The 24,256-nt window shown below is 41.5% G+C and overlaps 1 protein-coding gene across 2 annotated transcripts in view; it reads right to left on the reverse strand.

Annotated features, from left to right (window-relative positions):
• trabd2b (TraB domain containing 2B) overlaps nt 1–24,256 on the reverse strand; it is a 472,589-nt gene that overhangs the window by 257,100 nt on the left and 191,233 nt on the right. The gene's annotated exons all lie outside the window — the stretch shown is intronic.

Genomic DNA, 24,256 nt, shown 5'->3' on the forward strand with positions numbered 1-24,256 from the left:
CCAAAATGTAATACCTCACACTTATGCGTTCAAATTCATTAATTATATGTCCGATATGCAAATTTACTAATACCTCTTTACATTTTATTGCAGTGCTTCTCAGTATGAATTATCCCAGTTCCCCACCCCACCATCCCCTCTGCAGTTTGGTGTCCTCTGTGAATTTAGAAATCTTATTTTTGATTTCCAGCGACTCCGCCCACAGAGCCCATGAACAAAGAACCTAGAAGTACAATACTGCTCGGACATTCAACTATTGAAGGCACCATAGCCAAACCTCATCCAATGTTCACCTGGGAAAGGAGGGTGTGTAAAGCATTTCCTCTGTCCACACAATTGCGCTTCCCATTTGGAGACATTGGATCGCGACCAGAAGAATTACTTTGGCTGGTCTTTCCCCTTTTTAGGTTATGGATTCTCTGGCTAATTGTTCTATCACTTTACTGCCACTCCAGCTTACGCAGCACAAACTGAAATCAAAACTTGGATCTTCCTGGATTGATTGGCTCAGGACCATGTGTGGCAACATCTTCTTACAATTTACTTTGTTCTATCCATCTTCACCATGGACGGCAGCTTTCCAGTGATAGCTAGACCAAGTGGGATTCATTACCCAAAGTGCTACTTTGTCAAATATTGCTGCAATGTGTTTACTGGGAAATTCAGTCAGCAGGGAAGCAGAAAGGAAGCAAAAAATTTCCCCACCCACGTGGGGAAAAATTCAATTTTACAAGTTACGTTGCTCTATGACTGGCTCAGAACCATGGACAGGAGGATTTGCTTAATGCAAAGAAACTATTGGCATTTATCTTTTTTTTAAGAAGTTGACTCCTTCTTTTAAACTATTCAGTACATCTGAATCTGTTTAAAACATGTAGATTCTACTGACCTGTGCCTTTAATTATAACAGAAAATGCAATTCCAGTTCCTATGTAGCTTTCACTCGAATGTGGAATCTAGAACCAACTATTCCTTGCTCCAATTACCAAGCCTCAGCTCACAATACATTGACAGTTTACTGTATGTTATATGATAGCATAAGATATTTGGATTCAGAGGAAAAAGCTGCTCCATCCAAAGTAATCTTCAAATCTTGCACAAAAGGATGGCATTTGGCCCGTCATCTGCATGTGAGTGTGTTGGCTCTTTGAAAGAGCTATTGAATTAGTCCCACTCCAGTGTTCTTTCCTAATAGTATATAAATGATTTCTATGAACATAAGAACATGCAAATTCAGAGCAGAAGTAGGCCATTCTGCCCCTCAAGCCTGCCCCACCATCCAATAAGATCATGACTGATCTGATGGTGGCCAAAGCTCCAGTTTCCTTCCTACACTCTATACCCTTTGACTCAATTGTCAATCAAGAATTTATCGAATTCAGGTTTAAAACTATTCAATGACCCTGCCTCCAGTACTCTCTGGGAAAGTGAGTTCCACAGACTCATGACGCTCTGAAAGAAAAATTTATCCCCAGCTACGTTTAAAGTGGAGACCCCTTATTTTCAAACTGTGCCCCCTAGTCCTTAGTTCTAGCCTCTCCCACAAGGGTAAACATCCTTTCAGCTTCCACCCTGTCAGGTCCCCTCAGGATATTACGGGCAGAATTTTGCCCTCGTGGGGTGGGCTTGGCAGGGGCGAGTGGGAGCTATCGGGAAACTGACCACGCCTGTGATCGGGCCATGATGTGCGCTGCAGTGCTCAATGCTGCCTGTGTGGGTGGGAGGTGTTGGGGATGGAGGTGGGGGGGGGGGGGTGTGCGGTGAGGAGGGCAGGCGCAGAAGTTCATGGGTGCATGCTGGAAAAGCTCCCTGAGGCACAGAGCTGCCTCAAGGAGATGAAGATTTTTGAAAATAAAAAAGAAAGATTATGGGGAGAATTTTCTCCCCGTCGGGGGGGATTGAATGGAGGCGGGCGCGGAGCGAATTGGTATCCCCAATTTGCTGGGTGCCACCATTTTACGTGGACAGGACAATTAAGGTCAATTAATAGGATAACCTTCTCATTCCAGGAATCAGTCGAGTGAACGTCCTCTGAACTGCTTCTAATGCAATTATGTCCTTTTTTAAGTAAGGAGATGAAAACTATACACAGTACTCCAGATGTGGTCTCGCCAATACCCTGTACAGCTGTAGCAAAACATCCTTACTTTTATATTCCACACCCCTTGCAATAAATGACAACATTTTATTTGCCTTCCTCATCACCTGTATACTAACGTTTTATGATTCATATACCAGGGCACCAGGTCCCTATGTACCTCAGAGTTCTGCAATCTCTCTTCATTTAAATAATATGATGCTTTTTTATTCTTCCTGAAAAAGGGGACAAGTTCACATTTTCCCACATTATACTCCATCTGCCAAATTTTTGTTCAATCGCTTAACCTATATCCCTTTGCAGACTTCTTATGTCCTCTTCACAACTTACTTTCCTAACAATGTTTGTGTCATCAGCTAACGTAGCAACCATACATTTGATCCTATCATCCAAGTCATTAACATAGACTGTAAATAGTTGAGGCCCCAGCATTGATCCCTGTGGCCCTCCACTTGTCACATCTTGCCAAACTGAAAATGGCCTATTTATGCCTACTCTCTGCTCCCTGTTAGTTAAACAACCCTCTATCCACACTAATATGTTACCCCATATACCATGAGCTCTTATTTTGTGTAGTAACCTTTGATGTCAAATACCTTCTGGAAGCCTAAGTACAGCACATCCACAGGTTCCCCTTTATCCACATTGCTTGTTACTTCCTCAAAGAACTCTAATATATATCAAACCCAATTTCTCTTTCACAAAACCATGTTAACTCGGCTTGATCACACTAAGATTTTCTAAGTGCTCTGCTATAACTTGCTGAACAACAAATTCCAGCATTTTGCCTATGACAGATGTTCAGCTAACTGGCCTGTCATTTCATGCTTTCTGCCTCCCTTCTACCTTGAATAGAGGTGTTACATTTATTGTTTTCCAATCTGATGGGAACTTTCCAAAATTTTGGGAACTTTGGAAAATGAAAACCAATGCATCTACCAGCTCAGCAGCTACTTCTTTTAAAACCCTAGGGGGAAGTCCATCAGGATCTGGAGACTTGTCAGCTTTTCTCAGTACTCTTTCCAGAATGAATGTAATTGTTTTAAGTTTCTCCCTCCCTTTCATCTCTTGATGCACACTTATTTCTGGGATGTTCTTTGTATCCTCTACAGGGAAGACAGATGCAAAATATCTATCCAGTTCATCTGCGATTTCCTTATTTTCCATTATTAGTTCCTGAGACTCTCTGTAGAGGACCAACATTCAATTTACTTATGCTTTTCCTTTTTAAATAGCTGTAGAAACTCTCATTATCTGTTTTTATATTTCTAGCTAGCTTCCTCACATACTCTAATTTCTCCCTCATTATTATTTTTTGAGACAAAAACAGAAACTGCTGGAAAAACTCAGCAGGTCTAATAGCATCTGTGGAGAGAGAAACAGAGTTAATGTTTCATGTCCATATGACTCTTCTTCAGAGCATTTTTCGAGCATTTGTTTGCTTGAATATTATGTCCAATCTTCTAACATGCCATGAATCTTTGCAAAATTGTACATTTTTCTTGCAATTTGATACTATCTTTAACTTCCTTGGTTAGCCACAGACAGTATGTCCTTCCCCTAGAATCTTTCTTTCTCACTGGAATGTACCCTTGCTGAATGTTATGAAATATCTCCTTAAATGTCTACTATTGCAAATCTACTGAATTGTCCCTTAACCTAATTTCCCAGTTCACCCTAGCCAGCTGTGTCTTTATATCCTCATAATTGCCCTCATTTAAGTTCAAAACACTAGCCTTAGACCCATCCTTCTCTCCCTTGAACTGAATGTGAAATTCAATCATGTTATGATCACTGCTACCTAGGAGTGCCTTTACTATGAGGTCATTAATTAATCCTGTCTCATTGCATATTATCACATCTAGAATAGCCTACTCTCTAGTTCGCTTTAACATGTGCTGCTCTAAGAAACCTTCCCAAAAACACTCTATGAACTCATCTTCCCAAGCTACCTTTGCCAATCTGACTTGCCTAATCTACACATGAATAAAAATCACCCATTATTATCACCGTGCCTTTCTCATAAGCCCAATTTTTCTTCCTGTATACTCCATCCTGCAGTGTGGTTACTGTTAGAGGGCCTATAAACTACTCCCACAAATGAAATCCTACCTTTATTTTTTTCTTATCTCTACCCAAACTAATTCTGCATCTTGATCTTTAGAATTAAGGTCATCGCTTTCTATTATACTAATGGCATCCTTAATTAACAGAGCTACGTCTCCACATTTTCCTGGCTTCCTGTCCTTCCAAAATGTCATGGGCCCTTGAATATTCAGATCCCAGCCTTTGCCATCTTGCAGCCATATCTCTGTAATGGCTATCAGAACATAGATATTTATTTATATTTGCACTGTCGATTCATCTGTTTTGTTACGAATGCTACGTGCATTCAGATAGAGATTTTAACTCTGTCTTTTATCATCTTTACAATCTCTGGCCTTCTCTGCCGTCATAGGCTTATGTTTGTATGCTCCGTCCCCTCCTGCTACGTTCTGATTATCACTTCTCTTATTGCTACCTTGCTCTCTTGCTTTATCTTCTCTCTTTAATTTATCACATCTTCCCATGCTTGATCCCAAACCACCACTACTTAGTTTAAAGCCCCCTCTACCACCTAGTTATACAATGTGCCAGAACACTGGTCCCAGCATGGTTCAGGTGAAGGCTATCCCAACAGTACAGCTCCCACTTTCCCCAGTATTGGTACCAGAGCCCTATGAATTGAAACCCATTTCTCCCATTCCAATTTTTGATCCATGCATTCAACTCCCTAATCCTATTTATCCTATACAAATGTGCTTTTGCCTCATGTAATAGTCTAGAGATTATTATCTTTGATGATCTGCTTTTTAATTTAGCCCCTAGTCTCTCATACTCCCTAAGTAGAACCTCTTTCCTTGTTCTCCCTATGTCATTGATACCTATGAAGACCATTACCACTAGATCCTCCCCCATCACTGCAAGTTTCTCTTCAGCCCTAGCAGATGTCCTGAACCCTGTTACCAGGCAGCTCTCTGGACTCTTGCTCTTGGTTGCCCTGACTATGCTGTCCCTTACTACCACTGCATTGCTATTTACTCCCCTGGCTTCAATGGCCTCCTGCACAATTTTAAACATTACTACAGTATTGAATCTGCTTCAACAATCCTTTCAGGCAGTGCCAGTGTTATCATTGTAGGTACAGCATAATGGAGGCAGAGTAGAATATTGGTTGATAATATTTTTGCTGCATACTTTTAGTTCAAACCAAAACTAACATGAATATTCTGAGTATTGTACAATCATCAACTATTTTAAGACCAATTGGTTTCCCGATCCACAAATAAATTCTCACGGGATTTACAATAGGATACCATAAACACCTTCAATGGCTTACATAGGAACATAGAAAAGCGGAGCAGAAGTAGGCCATACAGCCCGTCGAGCCTGCTCCACCATTTAAACAGACCATGGAGGACCATTTAACTCTTACGCCATTTTTCCCTTTATTCCCATATGCCTTGATGTCATTAGTTCCCCGGAATCTATTGATTTCTGTCTTGAACATGCTCAATGGCTGAGCTTCCACAGCCCCAACAGCTCACTGAGTGAATGTACTGCATAGTGTGGCACTTATCTATCTGCACAGACTAGAAAATGTCAGGTTTCATTCTTGTTTGTTCTGAATTATCTGATCTCAGTCAGGCAGCACAACATCACCCACATATATGCACGTTCTATTTGTTTGACATGGGATATACATTTTCTCCCTTTTTATGCAAGTTGGCAAGGATCAAGCCTTATCAAACCCCAAGCAATCACAGGGGTTTATTTAAGTGCAACACCAGTTTACCAACATTGGGAATGGATAGGTTTCCTGCAGCTTGTTCAGTAAGAATGATCAGATCCAGTGGGGCAGTAGCTTGCAGGATGAATCCCAGCTCCTAATACCAAGTTTATTCCTCCAGATCTCACTAATGAGCTAAACTGACCACTTGATCTTCAACAACACCCCATGGACCTGCTTGGCTGAGGTATTTGATTATATCAAGAGCAGGATTGAATTGGTTCCAATCTCTAATCACCCCCAGTGGTGCTGTCTTGGAGCTAAAACAACCCCACTTATTTCATCCCAAGACAAATCCATGAGGCACTGCACACATTCTGCTCTGTGCTGCAAATTTCAATATCATTATCAATATTATATTTAAATAGTTAGTCACTGTTTGAGTCAAAAAGCAAATGCGATGGACAGCGTTCTGAGCTAACTCAACTTCTCGTAAAAAAAAAAACACACTAGTGGTCAGACTTTGTTTCTATTTGTATGCTAACTTTATGGCAAAGTTTTCCCAGATTGAAATATGGACACAGGTAGGTCAAATTATTCAAAGTACTGCATTGAAACATTCTACAGCTTTTGATTCTGAATAATATATCCCACCTGGTACCACTTACACTGGGAAACTACTGTCTGCAATGCTGTCAGCTTGGATTTGCTCATATGAGACAAAGAGTGTTATCGGAAGCAACACGTGGTGGCACATTTAATATAGACATAAGACATAGGAGCAGAAATTAGGCCATTCGGCCCATCGAGTCTGCTCCACCATTCAATCATGGCTGATAAGTTTCTCAACCACATTCTCCCGCCTTTGATCCCCTTACCAATCAAGAACCTATCTATCTCGGTCTTAAATACACTCAATGACCTGGCGTCCACAGCCTTCTGTGGCAATGAATTCCATAGATTCACCACTCTCTGGCTAAAGAAATTTCTCCTCATCTCTGTTCTAAAAGGTCTTCCCTTTACTCTGAGGCTATGCCCTCGGGTCCTAGTCTCTCCTACTAATGGAAACATCTGACGCACATCCACTCTATCCAGGCCTTTCAGTATTCTGTAAGTTTCAATCAGATCCCCCCTCATCCTTCTAACCTCCATCGAGTATAGACCCAGAGTCCTCAAACGTTCCTCATATGTTAAGCCTTTTATTCCTGGGATCGTTCTCGTGAACCTCCTCTGGACCCTCTCCAGGGCCAGAACATCCTTCCTGAGATACGGGGCCCAAAATTGCTCACAATATTCTAAATGTGGTCTGACCAGAGCCTTATAAAGCCTCAGCAGCACATCCCTGCTTTTATATTCTAGTTCTCTCGAAATAAATGCCAACATTGCATTTGCCTTCCTAACTACCGACTCAACCTGCAAGTTAACCTTAAGAGAATCCTGGACTAGGACTCCCAAGTCCCTTTGCACTCCAGATTTCTGAATTCCCTCCCCATTTAGAAAATAGTCTATGCTTCTCTTCATCCTACCAAAGTGCATGACCTCACACTTGCCCACGTTGTATTCCATTTGCCACTTCCTTGCCCATTCTCCTAACCTGCCCAAATCCTTCTGCAGCCTCCCCACCTCCTCAATACTACCTGTCCCTCCACCTATCTTTGTATCATCTGCAAACTTAGCCAGGATGCCCTCAGTTCCTTCATCTAGATCATCAATGAATAAAGTAAAAGGTTGTGGTCCCAACACTGACCCCTGAAGAACTCCACTAGTCACTGGCCGCCATCCTGAGAAGGACCCCCTTATCCCCACTCTCTGCCTCCTGCCAGACAGCCAATCTTCTATCCATGCTAGTACCTTGCCTCTAACACCATGGGCTCTTATCTTACTGAGTAGCCTCCTGTGCGGCACCTTGTCAAAGGCCTTCTGGAAGTCCAAGTAGATAACATCCATTGGCTCTCCTTTGGCTAACCGACTCGTTACCTCCTCAAAGAATTCTGACAGATTTGTCAGGCGTGACCTCTCCTTGATGAAACCATGCTGACTTTGCCCTGTTTTACCATGCACTTCCAAGTATTCTGAAATCTCATCCTTAATAATGGATTCTAAAATCTTACCAACGACCGAGGTCAGGCTAATCGGCCTGTAATTTCCCGTCTTTTGCCTCACTCTCTTCTTAAACAGGGGGGTTACATTAGCGATTTTCCAGTCCTCTGGGACCCTCCCTGTCACAGTGATTCCTGAAAGATCACCACTATTGCCTCCACTATCTCTTCAGCTATCTCCTTCAGAACTCTGGGGTGTAATCCATTTGGTCCAGGTGACTTATCCACCTTCAGACCTTTCAGTTTTCCTAGCACCTTCTCCTTGGTAATGGCCACCATACTCACCTCTGCCCCACGACCCTCTTGAACTTTGGGAATGTTACTCGTGTCTTCCACCGTGCCTATTCAGTTCCTCCGCCATTTCTTTGTTCCCCACTACTACTTCTCCAGTGTCATTTTCCAGCGGCCCAATGTCCAATTTTGCCTCTCTCTTACCCTTTACATATCTAAAAAAACTCTTGCAATTTTCTTTTATATTACTGGCTAGTTTACCCTCATATTTAATCTTCTCCCTCCTTATTTCTTTTTTTAGTTGTCCTCTGTTGGTCTTTGTAGGCTTCCCAATCCCCTGGTTTCCCACTGCTCTTTGCCACATTGTATGCTTTCTCTTTAGCTTTTATGCTGTCCCTGACTTCCCTTGTCAGCCATGGTTGCCTTGTCCTCCCTTTAGCATGCTTCTTCTGCCTAGGGATGAATTTTTGTTGTGTCTCCCAAAAATACTCCCAGAAACTCCTGCCATTGCTGTTCCACTGTCTTTCCTGCTAGACTCATCTCCCAGTCAATTCTGGGAGATGAGCCTAGCAGAAATATGGTAAATTTGTACTTCTCACAATAAAGCAACACACAGCAGGAGATTTATGAGCAATCTAGGAAGATCTATAGTTAGACCAGGAATAGCTCTACAACATGTTGCTCACTATATTAAAACCACAATCTCAAGAAATAGCTTTCTCTTTGAAGTATCCCAATAGTCAACCTGTATATTACTCTGGTTGGGTGCACTTAGAATATTATTTCCAGTTCTGTTCACTAAGAAATGAGTGACATTCAAGCACTGATGTGGTTCAGAAAACAGTTACTAGGATGAACCCCAGATTTTCCTGCAAATTTATACAATTGCACTGGGTGCCTCCACAGTGAAGAGACCTTACGAATGGCTTACACCATGAGTTATGCCATTCCATATTTTTCTGGGATGTCTGGGTCACTTTGCTGATACCTTTGCCAAAAAAACTTAAGAAGGAAATTATCATGGCTCCGGCCCCATTAAGATCAATGGCAATCGTGCGTTTCCTGCACTTAATCAGTTTTCCCACTGCTGCCACTTAGGCTGAGAAACAATGCACTGGTGACCTTACAGCAGTGTGATTTATTGACTTTAAATGTGGTCACTGATTGCATTTAAATGATGTGCTAACATGTTTCTGATCAGGACTTGTTGAAAGACAGGTTCTTAAAATCATTGCATCGTCAGGCCAATAAAAATGTATAATTAACAATTACTTTAAGTATTTTTTTAACTACATTTTTTAAACTTTGTTGTTTAAGAGTATAATTCCTTTGAAACATTGACAGAAACCCTTGCACAAATAAACTGGGTTGGAGGGTACAGAAAAAAAGTTGTTACAAAAATTATTGGTCCATAAAGTCAAGAAACTGAAGGATTCTTAGATGGCGCCGGCCCCAGCTCTGCTCATTTAGGTTAATATTCTACACGTGGAAGAAATGCCAGCTTTATAAATTTGTTAATTCGATAAAATTTGCTTCAGTTTTGCCCAACATTTGAAAAGGTATTAATTGGAATCCCAGCCTTGTTTTAGTCCAAGGTTTTTTCTCAATCATTAATTGTGAAGATGGAAATGCTCTGGGAGATTCCTGTCACCAATTCTAACAGCTAACCCCTGCAGCCACTACACCCCCCACAACCCCCCCACCCATATAGCATAAACTCATTATCTGGGATAATAATGAAGAATAGGCATTTGGGTGAGGCACTGAAGGGCCACGAACTCGGAATAAGTCAGCACCTTCAAGGGAGGGAGAAAAAGTTTTTAAAAAGGGTCTGAAACACTTAAGATGCAGAATGTGTTAAATCTTGAATTTACATCACACTGTTTTACCCATCTGATATTCAATACTGTCTGAGAAGCAAAAGAAGATTGGCAATAATGGTTGCGAGTGATGAGCCAATGAGCACATACCTCCCATGATGCAAAAGAATCCCAATAATTTTGGGGTTAAACAGACAGTCAAAATTCCACAATCTTTCTGGCACATTCCTGCCACAACATCGGTGGGAGTACAGCAGAACGGCCGGAAAACAGGCTACAACATGGATACACCAGGTACCAGTTCATGCTGCCAGTGTCCACCCTCCCCCCCACCCCGCCCACTTCCTTAGAAGGGTGTCCATGTTAGAGGAGCTGAGGCTGGGGGGTAGTGGCTGGGACTTCTTCCCTATGCTAGGGGTTCCCATGCCCTTGCCCTCACAAGAACCTAGCAAAAATATGGATATTGATACAGAATGTTAGAAGTGCACCAGCCTTCAAACTGATGTAATCAGTGAGCACCATGAGGGGTCTAGACCTGGGAGATAGACAGGGCCGCCATAAACTTCCAGAAACCGTTTATCTATTGATTTTAAAGGGGAGGCCACATTGAATGCTTCCATTGCAGGGGGCGGGGTGGGGGGGGGGGGGGGGGGGGGGGGGGGGGTGGGCGGTGTTGGTGGGTGCTCTGGGTTTGTCAGACCGGTCAGGTTTCTTGTTAACTTGGTTACCAGCCCCATCCTGAATAGGCATTCTTCACCACATTTACTTATGCCAATGTGGCCAGCACTAGAGGGCACTGGAAGGCAAGATCTCACCATGTCCTTGTGGAATTTTAGGACCAAGGTGTTGTTGGAATCTAACACATGTGTACATCTTATTTTTCTAGAATCCACAAAAGAGAGGAGAAAGCAGAACATACAGGAAGGCAGAGAAATCTTGCTTTGAAGATACAGCTCACCATATTTATGTGGTCGGGGTGTGATAGAGCACAGAAATGTCATGTACAGGAAGGAAGTGCACTCCAGTAGCCCAAGGGGACTGGAAGAACATAATGGAGAAGGTTAACTCTATGTCTCATGCCCACCACAGCTGCAAGTCTATCCAGAAAAAGTCAGATCTAAAGAAAAATGCCAATCTAAGACCAGCAAATATAAGTGAAGTAGCAGAACAAACCATAAATACAAACCATAACAAATACCAGATGGCTAACACATTACACTCTGTAGCTTTGCAAATATTAACTAGAAGCTTGGAAAGGAAGTGCTCCTAAGCACCACAGAGATGAAATTAATTCATCTTTTCATGTATTCCAGGCAGTATGGAGGAAGGCAAAAAAAACTGTCACTGTAACCTCAACAACTCTAACAGCTACCATGGAACCAGTCGGATGATCTCCCAAAGCTAACCAAGGCAAATCAAGGCACTCTTGCCAATCCAGATCCCCTATCATTCATATGGCCTTCAATCATCTCCTTATCTATCATACTCTTACTCTTTCAGCACCTAGGTGTTAAATTAACTCTCTAATGCAAAGGAAATCCCCTGAAAACATTCAATCACAGCCTTAACTCAAAAACACACTGGCCACAGTTTACATTGCCTGCCAAAGGGTTTATGCTCCTCTTCAAGGAAACTTCATTTAAGTGTACAATACATCTCCACTTTTCATAGTCATGGGGTGCATGTGCTCATATGGAGGAACATTTTTCTGTCACTCATATGTCTCAAACATTCACTTCTTCCCTTCCAAAGTAAAAGCTTATCAATACCCAGCACCAGCGAAATGCCACCAGGAGGTGTATCATCATTGAAAACAGTGAGTCTCCATGAGAATGAGGTATCTGAAATTATCAACAGAGAGGCAGGAGGACCTATGGAAAATGGGAAGCTTCGAGGCAAGGTGGCAGCAGAATCTTCATAAAAGATAAAAATGCTCATCCTGGGCGGTATCAGCTCTTCACGCTTTAGATTTGCAAAGCCTTAAACTCAGCCATACAATAAAAGCAAAGTACTGTGAATGTTAGAAATTGGAAGTGATGGAAATACTCAGCAAGTCTGGCAGCATCTTTGGAGAGAGAAACAGAGTGAACGTTTTGAGTCGGATATGACTCTTCTTTGGAACGGGACTCACCTCTCCTTCAGGGGGAAATGTAACTGTGTGCAGAGGTAAGCAAACTCTTGCGCCAAAATAGTTTTAGGGCAGAATCTATAGTCACAACCAGAGCCTCAGCTGCTGCCGTTGAGCATTAGTTCTAATATGGGATCTGGCTCACTCAAACACCAGCCAAGTTCGCAGTCTCAAGAGTTAGAAATCTAGATGGTACCATTGTCATGGTAGCCACCAGCCATTCAAATGCCTCCATTTCCAATCAAAGTGCTATACCTATGGGCAAGTTGGTCCTATCCATATGGCATGTAGGAATACAGGAAACAGTAATGCTCCAGGTCGTGGTTCTACTCGGGTGCCCTCCCTCAACTCTTCTTCTGGTATATTGCTGACTGTATCAGTGCCATATCCTGCTCTTGTCTTGAATTGGAAAACCACATAAACTTTGCTTCCAATTTCCACCCATCTCTCAGTTTCACATAGTCCTTCTCTGACTCTTCCCTTTCCTTCCTTGACTTCTTTTTTTCCATATCTGTTGACAGGTTATCAAGTAATATTCAGTATAAGCCCACTGACATCCCCAGCGACCTCAACTACACATCCTCACATCCTACACCCTGTAAGGACTCCATTCCATTCTCCCAGTTCCTCCGTCTCCATCACATCTGTTCGGATGATGCAACCTTCCACACCAGCATTTCTAAGATATCAGGCAGGATTTTGTTAACAGCATGTCATTCCCAATGCCGTAACCAGAACTGAGCGGTTCTCCCTTTTTGACTTTTCCCAAGCGATTATAGTTAAAGTTCTGTGCCAGTGCGTGCATGCAAAACACGGTGCTTTGGCAGCAGGGGAAGCTTTTCATTGATGAAACCAGCCATCAACTGAAAATGTTGCATCTGTTGTCTATTAAAGAGCAAAGAGGGAGGCTCTGCATCATGGCTGTAACACGCTTGCCCAATCCCATTGCCATTACCATAAGATTTATTGAGAACACAAATGTGGCATGAGCATTTCTAAATATGAATTTCACCTGTAAATATTCCACATTACATTGGTTTTACTTTATTCATGTATACACCATCATTATTTGTTGAGGCTAGCTTAGCCAGAGATCGAAATGTACTGGTACATCTCATGATTGACATGCACTGATGGTTACAGGGCATTTATGGACATTTCCTTTATTATGGAAGAAACAATATTGTGTTTTTGTTCACATTTTATTGAATGTTCATGTTAGTGTCCAGTGTTGTACTCTCCACTCTGTGGGACATGGTTGAACTTGCAGGCTCAGCTGACTGTCCCTTCCATGTAATGTCAAAGAGATTGGCCGAGGTCACTCACAGAGAGGATAATTAAAATGTTGTAGGTGAACTCAAAGCCGTGTAAGGACTCTGCCAGCCAACGTCCTGAGATGGACATACATTTGGACAGTACTGACACTGACCTAGAGGCCCCTAATTTTCTTACCTTGACTGACTGTCGCCAACCTCCCCACACCACCCCCCCAGCCAGGACATCAGACACTTCCCGTTTCACTCCTCCATGCCCTTGACCCCACCTTCTGTCTTCCCCTGGAATCCTCTTCCACTCCTTCATGCCCTGCTCCACAACCCGTGACACCACCGACTCACCCTTGCTGATCCCGAGCCTCCATGCAAGAATGCACTTGCCTGCTCCCTTCCTTTGTGCTGTAGAGTTAAACAAGAACAACCTCTGACCTTACTGCACAAAGCTGAGAGGTGCGTGCCACCTTTGAACGATCGTGAACCAGATGCCGTGAGAGCCTTGTGTGCTGCTGACTTTATCCCAAGAGTAGGACTTTATTGAAAACTGTTTCAGTTTAATGAGTATTCATAACATGCAAATATATTACAAGTACCAGCCTGTCAGAGGTTGATGTAATTTTTGACATGTCACAAGTATGCTGCAAACTTTATCACTTCTCCTCAAGCTCCCATTGGAAACTCAAAAGTTCACATCCCACCTAATTAAAGTCACATTTCCTGTTCTTGTGGGCTTCATAAATCCCACCCCCCCCCCCACCCCGCTTTTCTTTCAACCGAAAATTTCCTCTCACCATGGTTGACAGGGCCCCCGACTGAGTCCACCAAATTTGCCGTATTTCTGCTCTCATCCCTTTACCTCCCTCCCAGAACTATAAAAGGATTCCTCTTGTCTTCACCTTCCGCCTCGCCAACCTCCCTACTAAACAGATCATATTCTGCCATTTCCGCCACCTTCCGCTTGTTGATACACCAAACATACCTTCCCCTCACCTCCACTTTCAGCATTGGGAAGGGATTGTTCCCTCCATGATACGCTGGTCCACTCTTCAATCACCCCCCAACACCCTGTGCCCTTCCTATGGCATCCTTCTGATTAAATGCATAGCACATGCCCTTTTGCCTTCTCTCTTCTCACTAACCAAGGCCTCAAACATTCCTTTAAGGTGAAGCAGCAATTTACATGTACTTCATTCAACTGCATTCTACACAGTCTACTGCATTCAATGTTCACATCGGGGAGACCAAATGCAGATTGGGTAACCACCTAGCAGAAAACCTCCGTTTAGTCCACATGCATAACCCCAAGCTTCTGGTGGCCTGTCATTTTAATTCTCCACCTTATTCTCATGCTGACATCTCTGTCCTTGGCCTGTTGCACTGTTCCAGTGAAGCTCAATGTAAGCTTGAGGAGCAGCACCTCATCTTTCAATTAGGTACTTTACAACCTTCTGGACTCAACAGAGTTCAACAACTTCAGACCATAAACTCTGTCCCCATATTTTGTTTCCTTTTCTTTGCACGTTTTGGTTTTTCTCTTATTTTCGCTTTCAGACAGTGGCACACATGCTCTAGGCACATCTTTTGTTTATTTGGTTCATTTCTTTCCCCAACACTATTTACTTTGGCCCTGGAAAACTAAGGGAAAAATTTTCCCCCCATTGGGGGAGAATTGTGGGAGCGAGCGCGAGCAGGTGTGCCTCCAATTGGCGCCCCTAATCAGGGGTGCGCCACGTCTTTAAGTGGGTGGGCCAATTAAGGCCCGCCCAGTGTGATGCCTGCCAGGAGGCCCTGCGCTTTCACCCGATGTCATTCCACGTAATTTTACGCGTCGGCAAGCGAGCCTCGCTCCCGCTCGCCGACCGGAATATCCTGCCCTCAGCTTTCTGTTATTCAATCTCTCCTGTCTTCCACCATATTACAGACCTTCCTTTTGTCCTTATTCCACCCACCCCTTGCTCAAAACCTGTTACATCTCTAATTTTTCCCTGTTCTGATGAAAGGTCAATGACCTGGAACATGAACTCTGTTTCTCCACAGGTGTTGCCTGACCTGCTGTGTGTTTCCAGCATTTCCTGTTTTTATTTCAGCTTTCCAGCATCTGTAGTATTTTGCTTTTCAAGGTCTGTAAACTTGTTGAGTAAGCAGGAAGACCAGAATTTGAGTTAGTGTGGACAAAGATGATTGGTTTTATTGAGTCAGATGACCAGCACTTCAGAGAATGAGGGAGAGTGGATTTTAATAAACAATAGGATTGAGGCAGGAGAAGGCACTTTGGCTTCTTTGGGTGGGCATAACACCGACTGCAGCCTGACACCCATCTGAAGATGCTGAAGAAGCAGTAGGCAATGCATGTTACATTGTCCAGTTATCTAACAGGTGATAGTTGATGTGTTTGGGACTGTAAATTACCACCTGGACACTCTGTGACAATAAAAAGTTTGGAATCAAATGCAAATCTTTTCAATTCTGACATGCATCACTAATACATTTAAATACAAATTTCTCAAAACCTGCTGATGCTTTGGGATCTGCCAAGAACAGTGGTACTGAACTACAGTAAAGTCTAAATCATTTCCCAGTGATTACATCCCTCTGCTATAAATACTTATAACTAGCCTTTTTATTTGAAAGCTGAGTGTTGCATCACTGCTTTAAACAATGGCCTCTACCCTCATTTTACATGAGCTTTATAGGGTGGGTGACCTCATGACCCTTTTTCTTTAGCTGTTTTCCATTTAATGTTTCCCAGTGGTATCTGAGGCTACCACAGAACTGAAGTCAAATGTAAACACACTTAAAATGTAATATCCAAAGAGATGTCGCCTGCATAGGCATTATTTTAGTTATACACTTTGCTTCACAAATAATATTTTTATTTTGAGGAAATCAATAAAATTTCTAAGAGAACATAAATGGGATTTTTTTCAATTTAAAAAGTAGCCTCTAACAATTCTATTGGGTGGAATTTACAGAAGTTAATTTTTACTGACTTAATTTGTTCTCATTATTTTCCAGGAACATTAACCATGAGAAAATGAAGTTTATTATTTAATTGGTAAGCTTTGTTGAATGTTATCTCTTGAAGCAATTTATTTTCAAAATCACAATAAAAGTGTTTCCATTAGTGCAGAAAGAAGGGACCACAGATGCTTTAGCATCTGTCACCTGAACAAATATTGCCAACATCATTTGTGGCACAAGCACACATCTGTGATCAACTTTTCAGATTTTCATCTGGTGAACAATACAGGACATAGTGTTTCAATAAATCATTTAAGTCAACTTTAGTGAAGAATTCTTAAGGAGTTGTCCCAATCTCCTACCATAACCTAGGCAGAACCCTGTAAAAACACCATTTTTTTTACTGCTTGCCCATTTCTTCAGGCGTTCCACTGATGCTCTAGGGACACTGGGACAAGTTACAAGGAAATTCCAGGCATATGTCACTTGAATTCTCTCCATGGGTAAAGCACTAATGTTATATTGAGTCGACCAATAAGTCCCAAGGTTTGTTTTCCTGTTTGTACTGAGTTGGTGAATGCAGAATGGTGGTGCAGGATTTGTCCCAAGGACTTCTAGGTTAGGGAAGGAAAAGGTAAGTTAATGATAATGATTCCCTCTTGTCTCTATGTGCCGCAACAACATAAACAATGGCAGGAGGATTTCCTTTGGTCAGTATTTCTTCAACATTTTGAGGAAAGAACGATTTGCATTAATTAGTACCTTTCATGATCTGAGGACATTCCAGAATACTTTGTCAAATAAGTATTTTTGAAGTGTAGTCACTGGTTTAATGTAGGAAATGCCACAGTCAATTTGCACACAGCATGGTTCCACAAACAGGATTCTGATAATGACTAGAGAATCTGATTTAGTGATATTAGTTGAGGGATGAATATTGGCTAGGACAGCGTGAAGAACTCCACTGATCTTCTTCGAATAGCACCATTGAATCTTTTACTTCTAACCAAGAGAGAAGCGGCTTCAATTTAATGTCTCATTTGAAAGACGCCACCTCTGATAGTTCAATGCTGCTTTGGTACTGCACTGAAGCGTCAACCTAATTTTTGTGGTCCAGTGCCTGGAATGGGATTTGAATCCACAATGTGACTCACCAGTGAGAATGTTACCGACTCAGTCATGAGGCTGACATTAAAATATTTAAAATTTTATAAGAATGTTGTATCAGGTGAGCCTCAGGTCAACTCTTCAAAATTAAAGCTGGGCAGTAGTGAAGTCAGGGAGCACCTTTGCACATAAAGGGCAGTCAAAATTTGGACTGCCCTGTCCAAAAAGCTGTTAAGGCTAGAGCAACAGAAAAGTTCAAACCGGAGATTTGTCTTAGATAAGATATTAACTGATATGGAACCAAGATGTGTAGATGTACTTAAGATAAACATCAGCCATGATCTAATTCAACAGCGGAACAGGCTTGAAGGGTTAAATGGCCTACCCCTGTTCCTATATTCATATGTACCCAAACAACTTTTACTTTTCAATGTATTTTCCAACTAATAATAATTTGAAAAACTATTTATTAGCACAGCGTCTATCCATTGCAACAGCTAATCTAATTACTTGAGCTCCTACAAGGTACTGTCTCAGTGTTACAAGGTTGAAACCTTTCAGGATGGGGATGACACTTGGCTCAATTAACTTGCTGTGCCCAAGGGTCCCGTTTATGGTAGCCATTTTTTTGTAATGTCAAAAGCCCACACCAGTACAGGTATTGGAGGGGGCTAAAGAAAGTAGGGTTGTTACCACTCTCATGAGGGACAGCGACACTAGTTATCGCCCTTTGCAGCCATCTAGTGCTGCGCATAAGCTCTGATTGTTATGAAAAAAGACCAAATATTCATAATTAAATACTGGGAGGCTTTAAACTTGCTGTGAGAAGGCTGTTCCTAAAGTCATCTATTGAAGCACCCATTCTGGGAGCCATCACAGTTCCTCGTCCTGGTGCCTTGAAGCTGTAGATATTTTCTGGACTCCCACTTTCTCCACTGTGTACTGCCTGGTGAACAAACTTCCCACATTGTGCTGATAATGCATATTGTAGATTTGTCTGGTTGTCCAGGATCTTAAACATGTACATGGAAACCATCTCTATTGTCTTCATTGGAGAATGATGTTCCCTGATTATTTGAAGACTAGGCACCTGATTCTTGGTTTCCTACATTTTACAGCTGAGAGCTGGTTGGTAGATTTTTTTTTAAATTCACGAACAAATTTAAAAAACAGACATTATATAAATGTCATAATAATTTATGGAACTGCAACAAATAATGAGGTAAAATGACTGAAGAGATCTTACAATTTATTGTTTCCAATGTTACATTCAATGCAAATGAAATCAAAATGATCACAGACAGTTCCTAATACCGTTTAGTTCTCTATATTATTTCTCTCTCTAGACCAAGGTCATTTTGTAAATCCTATAACTTTTGGGTAACACTCAGTAAATCTTAGAATAATACAACAATTTCAATTATTTTGTTTCCTAAGTACAACTTGGAGGGATTCCAACTGTCAGCATTCTGAAACTCAGAGAGTTCTACAATTCACAAGATTATTCAAAAGCGCACAATGGTAGTAATTCTGGGTGCTAACTCTCTGGGAACTTTGTGGGTTGAGTCTCATGGGTGCTCTAGGCTTTACAATGGTGCTTAATACATCTGGCAATCCTTATACCCATTCAGGGGCAGGCAGCTTGAAGAACATAAGTGTCTATCTTCTAAAATCACATAATATTGCTCACTGTGAGTCTGGGGGTATATTTAAGCATGACATTTAAAGCGCGGTTAAGTGAATTGTAGAATGAAAAATATTTGAGAAGTGTTCTTTTTCCTCTCAAGTTTCTGCTCAAACTCATTTCCATATTGTTGAATGTAAAATCTAATATGAACAATTGAGTAGTGTTTTAAAACATAATTGTTAAAATAATTTTGCTTTAAAAGAATTCCTAGAAATGTTTAGAAGTGGTAACTAGGTACCATTTGATGAATACTGCTGAAAAGTCTGACTTTTAATTACTTAAAAAAAATACAGAAACATTTGCCAAGTTGTTTTGGGGTACAGTAGCCAGTTTCTTGGTAAATTAAAAAATCATATTGAATGGCTTTTAAAATGTACCTATTAGCATCTTTGTACCCAAAAGATTCAGCTCAATTTCAGAGCCTCTTCAAAGGCCTGCAAACATGTGCAGTAAACAGGAAGTTCCAATGATGATTAATACACCTTGGTTCAATTTTGTTGGCGGGACCTACTTCCAATGCAATATTTTTAAACTAGTACAAAAAATCATGGAAACTTGATTTACACTAAACACAGTTTGCACTTAAGATTCATTGATCTTTTGTTCTGGTTACGATGATATTAGGGGAATTGTGGCGAAAAAAGCACTATAAGCAGATGCAGCAGGTCAAGATTTTTAATGTATTCCTGGGAAACTGCCCATGGCATTATCCATGGTCACTAAGTTAGTTGTCACAAAAAATATAACAATAAAACATTTCATTTTCTTAGCATTTTCACTATAAGCTATGAAAAAAATTCAGTGCTAAATGAATTATTCCAGATAGGGACTGATTCATGTTCTTTGCTCAGTAAAATATGTTTATGAGGCACTTTGATGCTGAACTCTGACATTGCAGACAAAGCTAGTCAAGCTTAAGTTGCAGAAACTGTGGTAAACGTCAGAAAATGCTCCAGGTCTCGGGCTACCCACAAGCAATGGCTCATGAAATCTACCAGTACATTCTAAATGCAATACTGCAAAATTAAACTATTTGAGTTTCAAATTCCTTTACATCCTCCTCAGCTTCATTCTCCATAACATCTCTAAAATGCCCTGCAAAGCCTCTCTCTCTGTCAAGTCTCTTGTACACTCAACCTCTTGTCCCTCAATTATCAGCCATCCCTTCAGCCATCAAGGATCCACACTCTAGAGTTCCCTTTCTAAAACTCTCTGCTTTCCACCTCATTCTATTCCTTAAAACCCACCTCTGTGACCAAGTTTTTGGCTGTCTCTCCTAATATCTCCTCTTTTGGCTCAGTGTCCATTTATTCACTACACCTAAGTGAAGCAGTTTGTGAGGTGCTGTACATTAATGGGCACTTTACAAATGCAGGTTATTGCTGCTGTTTTCCATAAAGTATTATGTCTATTAAACGTTCTCTTTTGGCCAGATCACTGACCATTGTTAAAATGTTATCCTTTCAGTTATATAATCACAATGAAGGTGGTTAGTTGTACTCACATAAGCTCCAATGGTATGGTTCCAAGAAAAAAAAGTGGAAAAACTACACTTGTCATGTTAATTCCCATGAGTTGCAACCTTGAAATTCACTCCCAGCAATTATTTTGTCATTATGAAAGATGTTAGGAATACCACAAAGGGAATTGTTAATCGCAAGACCTGTATTTAACCCACATGGACAATGTATTATGGCTTCATGTTGTTTTGTTAAAAACATCTGAATAAAGCATTCCTCTATTGGCTCAGTGAGTTTATCCAAGTAAAGCCAGAGTCATATAAACCAGAAAGGTCCTATTTGATTGTGCTGGGTTAACTGATTTCACAGCCAGGGATGCTGCAGCATCACTATAATTGGCCTTAGCACCAATTGGTCTGGGACAACCACATCAGCCAGAGTTCCTACTTCTGATCTTTATCCAGTAATGCTTAATGTAAATACGAATGCAACACTGTTGAATTATAATAAGATTGAGCTCAGCTGTGAGCAGTCGAATAGACAGTTGACACTTTAGCTCCGGGATATAAACCAGGCATCTGGCCCAGGCCTGCTGCATTCCTGCCAGGCAGGTTAAGTTAAAATCGGGTGTTCTGTGACAAGGCTCACAAGGCTTCTGTGACAATGGCCAATTTCGGCAAGGTGCCGGGGGAGCTCGCTGTGGTAAAACTTAGACCACTGGCTTCAGGAGAATAAGAGGCAGTGGATGAAATATTTAAAAAGCTCCCCTCATGCTCTCACAATGGTAGCAAGTAGATTTATGTCTGCATTTCTCTATCACTGAGTTCCAAATCCTGCTGAGGTTTCAGCAGAAAAATAGCAAAGAGCCAATCTTCAAAAATAAGGGGAGAAAATAAGTCAAACTGCAACACTCCCTCTAGGAATTGTTCTTATAATTACATTGGCAAATGTTTGGGAGCAGGTAACCGGTGTGCTGGGCTGATTTATGAATCAAAGAATACTGTGTGTTATGGATGGACTTAAAAAGAGGGAAAAATTACAGTTAAAAAATGAATCCTCATACGGAAAAAAACACATCAGACTATACTGTTCCATTGTAACCGTCTGACATTTCCATGCCCATCTTCAATTTCTCCATTCAGCAGCTTTGTTTACAGTCAAGCCTTTCTTTTTCAAAATCAGGAATGCCTGACAAGACTGGCAGATGGGGGGAAGGGCGCCTTTAAACGCATACAGATCTAACTTTGCAATGCTATGTATCAACCCACCAATCAAGCGACTAGTGAACCCAAAAGATTTTAAAGGGCTTTTTTCAAGCTATGAAGGCACGGGTCAAATGAGAAGTGCTCAAGAGACCAGTGGAGCCCTGCTGCATCTGAGAGGAGATGAGCATTCATCTGATCACCTCATTGACACAATCACGTCATTGTATCCAACAGGCCCTTTGCCTTTCAGAACCCATGGAAAGAACTTTAACCTCTCCACAGCTCAATTTTCACTTTGCAATGTGATGCGTTTTATTCGTTTGTTTTGAATAGCCTTTTATCTGGGAAGCCAGTGTTATGATCCATTGGGACACCAATGTGCCATAGCATAGAATGGAGGATTGAAAAGTTTCATGCACAGTGAATTCAGGATTTCAGCCTGAGCCATCATAGTAAACTGTGGCATTTCGTCTCAAGGAGAAGGAAAATCCTGCCTGCATCAACTGACCCTTTAGGTGGGTTGGATGAATCAATTACCATTGATTTGACTGATCTATGAAGCAGATTGCTTGATGAGCCATCCCACCCGGCTGACAGTGATAAATAGGGAGAATATTTAGAAGAATGGAAAATTGAAAGAAAATTAGCTACATAAATAATTTTAATATTCACCCAGGGTGAATGATCCCACAAACATGATGTTGTGTTCTATGATCTTATTTAAACATATTGCCTTCCACTCACTGCAATCACAGTCGGGTTGCCAACCCTGGTTGGACTTTTCCCGGAGGTTTCATGATTTCACTTCTTGTCTCTAGCTGCCACACAAGAGGCTGGTTTATTTTCCCCTGCCCAGAACAGGGAAGCAGCAGTATCTAAGAAATCTTTAATTGCTGGAGACACCAGTCACAGTGGCTAGCACATTAATGTGTTCTAATTGTGGTCAGAGACATGGCAATAAAGGAGTTTTGTTTCCTCATGTCATATGTGGCCGTCTTATTACTGTACACATGTTTCTTCCAATTTTCTCCCTCCCTTTCTTGAAGACATTGACTGGTACAGAAGTTTGCATCCAGGGACACTGGCATTCTTTATGTGTGATCTTAGGCAGCAAGTGTCAGCAAGCTAACTTGATTATTGAAGTTGTGAGGAGGGCTGCAGGGAGCCAGGGTAGCTGGGGGCAGGGGGTGGCATACAGCTGAGCCCGATCCTGCCTTTTACCATGTGTGGATAGTGTTTACAAGGGGGGACTGTGGCTGATTTATTTTTCCCTGCCTAGTCCAGGGATGCCAAGGCCAACTGTTCCATTTCACACTATTCTATTTGAGATGCGGTAACTGGACATGGATCAAACCCAGGATTTTCCTCGGCCGTATAGTACAGTCCAAAAGATTTGGTGTGTTTTCCCACTGTTACTTTGGACAGGCTCAATGGACGGGATTTTCTGGTCCTGCCTGCCATGGGACCGGAAATTCCTGCCCAAAATCAATGAACTATTTGCTGGTCTGTCAAATTTACCATCACGCTTGCGGCAGGCGGGTCCGGAAATTCCTGCCCATAGATTATGGAAAGGTCCAATCTCTGCTCGTGGTGAATGTTTGCCTATTGTCTTTGGCACTCAATGGATGGAGGGGATACATCTAATTTCAAGCGTAGGGAGCCTGGCCAGTTTGGGAGTGGGGGCCTATGGACAAATTCAAATATAACCGAAGGGAGGTATAATCCTCTGGGAACCTGGGAAGACTTTATAATAAAATCAGCACAGACATTAGCATTTTTGAATTATCAAATTTGAATTCATACAACACTATTATATTCTTCAGAAAGGTTTCTAACCACCACTAAGAGTAGTACTTGCAGCCTATAATACAAATACCTAACTATTATGCAAGTCCTCTATTTTGAAATCTTGTATTGAAAAACCAGTGAAATAAGAAAATGCATTACTTTGTGTTCAAAATTACAATAGCTTATTATTCTTAATGACTTAATTCGCTAATTGCCCTTCACTGAGAGCAATTTGGAACCCTTTGTTTATAAGGTCTACTGAAAGTAGGAAACATGCCATCACCATCCCCATGCAGTGCAGTCTTAGTCATTTATAATTACTCTTATTTTGTTTGTAAGGGAATACCTTTAAACACAAACAAATTTCCACACCACTGCATCATTGCTTTCATAGTTACAAAGTTTTCATTTACAAGGGACAATCAGTGTGCCTGAAATGCGAGACCTTTGTGGCACTGTGTGCCTGTTTACTTACTCCATGCATCTTTATGTCCAGTTACAAACAGTTGTCTTACAATCGGGCCCCACTTGCCATAAGAAAGCCACCAAGGTCCTTGACGCGCCGTTGCTTTACATTGCGAAGCCGCCAGGCATAAAAGCAAGACAAAAGATGAAAAGCACCACTTTTTATT

The sequence above is a fragment of the Carcharodon carcharias genome, chromosome 16 (assembly GCF_017639515.1).
Source record: "Carcharodon carcharias isolate sCarCar2 chromosome 16, sCarCar2.pri, whole genome shotgun sequence".
Lineage (NCBI taxonomy): Eukaryota > Metazoa > Chordata > Chondrichthyes > Lamniformes > Lamnidae > Carcharodon > Carcharodon carcharias.